At 32.2% G+C, this 6125-nt stretch overlaps 1 long non-coding RNA gene across 2 annotated transcripts; it reads left to right on the top strand.

Moving 5' to 3' along the window:
- The first annotated feature begins 3678 nt into the window (after positions 1 to 3678).
- Positions 3679 to 5108, top strand: LOC18015002. 2 transcript variants are annotated; one of them, XR_002898740.1, is made up of 5 exons: positions 3679 to 4036; positions 4116 to 4175; positions 4273 to 4576; positions 4658 to 4741; positions 4922 to 5108. It is a non-coding gene; the product is annotated as an uncharacterized LOC18015002 (long non-coding RNA). The 2 variants fall into 2 exon arrangements; XR_002898739.1 differs by having other exon boundaries at positions 3680 to 4175.
- Positions 5109 to 6125: the final 1017 nt, after the last annotated feature.

The following is a 6125-nucleotide window of genomic DNA, read 5'->3' as shown; positions in this document are numbered from 1 at the left end:
TGGAGTCCAGGAAATCAATAAAAACATGCGTTATTTATGTGAATATATAACTTATATTATTTTCTCTGCTTTCTATACTTCAATATCAAACAATAATAATAACTACATTAAAAAAATATATTTATTGATTAAAATAAAGAGGTCTGAAGAACAAAGAATAATTAAACTATAATTTGTATACATGGTAAATCATTTTTTAAAATGATATTCAATGTAAACGTCATAACACTATTCAATGTAGACGTCCCACACTACCACGCGTGCATGGCCTCTTACGCGGATATCTGCATTGTTATAAAAAAGATTTGAGAGAGAGAAGGCGACCACAAAATAAAAAGTCAAATACAAACATTAAGTATTAGAAACTCACTGTTCCAAAAACTCATCTAACTCAGGAATACGGGGATTGAGTTCGAACTTAGTAGGAGATGTGGAAGATATAGTGATCTTGCCTATGTTGATAAAACAAATACAGAGTCAAAACACTAAAACGAAACGAACATAGAGAATATAAATTAGTATACTAAAAATACCTCCAAAATAATCAATAACGGTCCATCTAAGCACACACACAATGATCTTGATCACAGCGTCTCCAAGATGCATAAAAATTTTTCGCCATCTCACCGAACAATTCACAACTCAAATCAACACCACTAAATTAAAACATGCCACACATATTCAGATAGATAGAATAATTAAAACGACATTATACAGTTTAAAACTTTCAGTAGACAGTACCGTTTATCTCTAAGACAGAACGTGACGGTTGAATATGAACCCCATATCTCGGAATCACATATATCATTACATAGACTGCTATATGAAGGAAAAGAATGCTCCCCAATCAGTAAACCACAGGACGTCCCAGATCGACTTACATTTAAGACACGACCTATCAAATCTTCATAAACAACAAAAATTAAACAATGTTAACATCAGTAAGATAATAATAACGAAATTCAATAACTAAATCGAAAATAAACACACCAACTAAATAGTCATCATCATGGGCACGATCCAATATCCTTTGAAAATCAACGAAGTCAAAATAGGCATTTTCACATCTACGTGAAGTCTTGTCAACGATAGTTGATGGTAGGAACAATATTTTGTATCTATGAGAAGTCGTTCTACAACTATCCTCATAATCGATAACAGAAAAACGACTGATAATAATCCAACTACCAACATCTATGCGAGACGATGCAACACTGATCTCACCATCACTAATAGTGGCATGAATCTTTACACCCTGTGAATAAAACAATCAATTAGACACCGACAAAAATTTAGAATATTTTTGTGTAATAGTACAATAAATACCTGTTCATCCGACAATATGAGCTCCATGGAAGAACGTTTCAAAATTAGCATATGCACCCACGTTTGTAAAACCTTAACAAAGATAGTACAACCATCTTTGGAAGGACTCAAACGTGAAACACACCAACCAAAACACATTGAACCAAGAGAAACTGTATAAGTACACACCGAATCCTGGTGTCCAGATATACTAATATTCTTTTCGATGAGTATATCACTCAGTTCGACGTTTCGCTGATCTTCACTATCATCGTCAATATCAGTCTCATCATCCAACATAACATCTTCATCATCATTTTCATTAACATCAGTTGAATCGGCATCGTCACCATCTTCATCTTCGTCATCACCGCTATCATTTTCTGAGTTATCACTTGAACCATCAAATTCTTCACAAGACTCATCGTCGTCAATAAAATCATCCTCAGAATCATATTCATCTGTTTGGTCCATATCATCAGTATCTTCACCCGTCTCTGAATCAGACCCCATATAATCCTCAAAACCATAATCATCATCAGTACCACGACCCGATAAAACCTTGGTATCATCAGAGTCACTATCTTCTGCATAGATAAATATATATAAAAACGGTGTAATTAGTATTCTTAAAAAAAAAAAACAGTGTTCAAAATAAAAAACAAAGAATTGAAACCATTAGATTCTTTATTCATAACCCAAGCATTCCTCACAAAATCCCATAGAAAATTCTTCTGAGCATGATCACTCGTATTAACACGATCAGAACCTAAATGCACAAAACAAACATTAGAACAAACATAAATACTTAATATACATCATTAATAAAAAATATTACATTAAGAGCAGAAATACCTCCTTTGATAAAAAGCTCGTGATCAAGAATAGATATATGATACGAAGAATCAATATCTACATAAAAATTGAAAACGTTCATAGATTTATATATAATAAGGGTATGCATCTGAAAGGCTAAGATATAACATTACAAAAGGTAAAAACTGTAAGATTAATAGACAGGACTACCTTCGATAACAGGATTATATGTCCGCAAGGTCCATTCATCGATAGCAGAATCGATAAGTAGCTTGCATGGATAACCTACAAATACAAACAACTACTAATAAGTATTATAAATTGAATGAATAACCTAAAGAGGTTCAACAACCTTTTTTTTTTGGTGATATCCACGAAAACGTATGGAGTCACGTAACGATAATCAGTCATGTATTTGTTATCCGTATTCTGACGATGCGATTTCAACACAGACTTTAACCCGCGAGCATATGCCTGGTTATCAAAACCTATAGTCGTATAAATTTTTAGAATTCATCTAAAAAAGTTGAGAGCATACATACTATTATTAAATTTGATAATAGTTATATATATATACCAGAATCAGTAGACGGAATTTCCCAAGTGATGATGACTTTAGATGGATGATCAAAGCTGTACTTAGACGAACACATTGTTAGCTTTGCATGCAAATAGACAAACATGCTGAATCTTTTCTAAAGAGATCCAAAAAGTCAATCCTATTATAAAAACCCTAGCAAAATAATCACGGAACCCTAATAGAAAAACTAATGCGTAAATTATGAGAAGTTTGGTTGAAAACGCTCATATTTATACGTCTAAACAACCTAGGGTTTATTTTCTTGTGAAAAATACTAAAATGTAATTATTGATCTATATGCGATATTATCTTCCCATGAATTTCGTAGTTATTAATAATAAAAATGTAAAGATTCTATTCTAGATAATAACAAAGAAATTATAGAATATTCCCTTTTATAAAATATTTAATAAATACAAAATATTTCCAAAACTCGAATTATAACTAAATTCTAACAATTAAAATAAAAAAAACTAATCACAAGATTCGAACCCGTGAGCCTTCGATAAATGGACCAAGCACTTAACCAACACAGCTACCATCTCATTCAGCACAAACGATGTATTGGAAGGTATGTATATTTTTTTGGGTTTGAAATTTGGGCCAAATTATTCGAAAGAAGAGATTATGGCCCAGACCCTTTTTATCTGAATTAAAGAAGTTTTCCATTTTTAAAGCAACTAAAATCGATTTTAATGATTTAAAATTAACTAATTCAACCAATCAAATTATAACAATTATCAACCAATCAAATCATCAGAATTTCATTAATCAAAACAACACAAAAAATTGTGCGTTAAACCACAGACGAATTCACTTTGCAAATAATAATATAGATTTAACTTGAACTTTTTTAAAAAAAAAAACCAAAAATCACCACAAATCAACAATACCATCATCTCCTTTCATTAATGGTAAAATGGACATATCATACCCTTTATGGCACTCAAATTCATTAGTGATACAGCAGCCTTCTTTTTTCTAAATTATGGCTTCTCAGCCATTTATTCTTTGCTCTTCGGTTCTCTCCTCTTTCACTCAAAATCTTAAAATCAAAATAAAAGTGAAATTCACTGAGAGAAGATCAGAAGAAATAGATAGAAGAGAGAGCATCTCCTCTTGAGCTATGAGATCTATCATCGATGGCGAGCGATGACCCTCTCTCACTCGCTAGAGATTTCTAGTAAATCTGACTCTCCTTCACCAAACTAAATCCCACTCTCTCTCACTGTATCGAATCCTGCTTCCTCCCCCGATTCTTCATCTTCTGCCGCCTCCATTTTTCCCATCTCAAGATCTGCATCTTCTTAAACCCATGCCTTTGATTTCCTTTAGGTGTTTTGTAATTTTTCTCTAGATACTTCTATTTTCCTTTGTTTGTCACTTATATCTCTTTGGATTCTGTCTTTTGAAGAACACATTCAACAATGAAAGCAGAGGTTTCATCCGTTTCTATGGTCTTAAGATCTAAAAGGTATGGCCTTTACTCTCTATCTCTCTCTTCTTTATCTTCTGTGGGTATCTTTTACAAAAGGAATCTAATTTGTTATGGGTTATTTAATTTTGTGCAGGACTTGTTTCGCCAAAACAGTTTTGGTGTTGAAGTGTTTGGGTGTTTTTATATAAAAAGACAAATCACCATCTTTCATAGATCGCTGAAACAACATTGAAAGTTTTTATGAAACCCTTATCTGATTCAGTAGTTTTGTTCAGGTTTTGAGTGGATTTTTCTGTTTTATTGGTATTACATTTTTTCATAGTTCGATCTGCAAATCTGTTTTACAGTTTGATATTTTTGACTACTAGTAGAACCCCGTGAAAGGTGAACACTTTTTAGGGAACACAATCTTGGAAGTAAAAGTGGCTACACCAAAGGTTGGTTTTATGGATTTTTTGAATCTAATAAGAAATTAGTTACTCCAATAATGTTTATCTAAGAGGTTATGTTTGTTACAGGAAGAGATGAGATAACCTGTAAAAAAGTGATGAGGATTTTTATTGCTCTAATCCCTTCATCAGTCTCTGAATTAGATTTCAAAGGTATTCCAATTTGCTTTAGTGTGTTTTTATTTTTGAGAATGGTTTCTAATAGCTGTAGAAAACATGAACATTCATTGACTTATCTCATACAACGATTCTGAGAGATATGGAAAAATAGCAAATTTATGCATGCCTAAGTTGATCTATCATTCTCTAAAGCTTTCTCTTTTGTGAGTTCAGATTTAATGGAGGATCTGATTGCACACTCATGATCTGGGAGGTACAACAGTTGCTGTTGAGTGGAAGTTGTGACTGCATCCAAATTTATCTTCTAATTATATACTTGTGTATATTTGTGATTTAGGTTTTTTGTAATACTTTGGCCTTTGTAATACTTTGAATATCAATAAATGTCTTTTTTTTTGCCGCAAGAACAAGCACAGCTTAATAAGAAAGAACAAGTGTAGCATAATAAGAAACTTCTATCAACCAAAAATGCTGTGAGAATATAGTGATAGAAAAATTCAAATGCTATTGTATTATATACGATTGCAGACAAAAATGTGCTATATTTAATGTTGAATCGATAGAAATGCCCAAAACCGCTATCTAATGTGCTAGATCTATTATCGCGGGCGATGATAGAGCGCTTAACTAAACGCTATTATATCGTTAGATAGCGATTTTCAGCCGCTATTAAAACCCGTTTTTCCTGTAGTGATTCTTATCAGAGTTGGAAGCCTTCCGCATCCTCCGAGAAAGCTTCTTGGATTTCACTATCTCCCATATCTCTAGAAGTTAAAATGTCCGAGCAGATAGTCTTGCAAAAGGAGCTCGAACAAGAGGCTGTATTTTCTCCCAAATCATTCATACTGAGCCAGTTGAAAACGGTTTCCAGACCAATTCTTTAACGGGCCAAATGTGATGTAATAGTTGGGTTGTAGAAAAAAAATAAAAAAAAGTGGACAATCATATAAATTTTGGTGGTTAGGTGTTTTTAGTTATGAGGTATATAACATGAATCTGAAGCTTAATTAAATATAGATATTCAAGACGTAGGCGTTCATCGTCACTAAATAACTATAAATCTAGAATTTTAGATAATTGGTAATAAGTGGTTGAAGCGCCCCATATATTCTGCTCGCTTTGTGAGCCATAATAAAAATAAATTAATATATATATATATATATATATCATTCATGATTTGATAATGCAGTTTGTATTTAAAACTAAACTTAAAAGTGTGTAAATGTGATAACATATGAAACACTTTGACAAACAACCAACAAGGATGGTGTTTTTGAAACTACATAATTTTACGAATTTGATATTGAGTTTCATGTAAAAAAAAAAGAGTTACATGTTTGGAGTTTATAATCAGAGCTATCTTGTTTAATATTAGCATGCTATATTTGAATGTTGGAATCAATATTTGATCTTCAAT

This window comes from Eutrema salsugineum, unplaced genomic scaffold, assembly GCF_000478725.1.
Source record: "Eutrema salsugineum unplaced genomic scaffold, Eutsalg1_0 scaffold_3, whole genome shotgun sequence".
Lineage (NCBI taxonomy): Eukaryota > Viridiplantae > Streptophyta > Magnoliopsida > Brassicales > Brassicaceae > Eutrema > Eutrema salsugineum.
The sequence above is the reverse complement of the archived record's forward strand: the minus strand, read 5'-3'. Positions and strand labels throughout refer to the sequence as shown.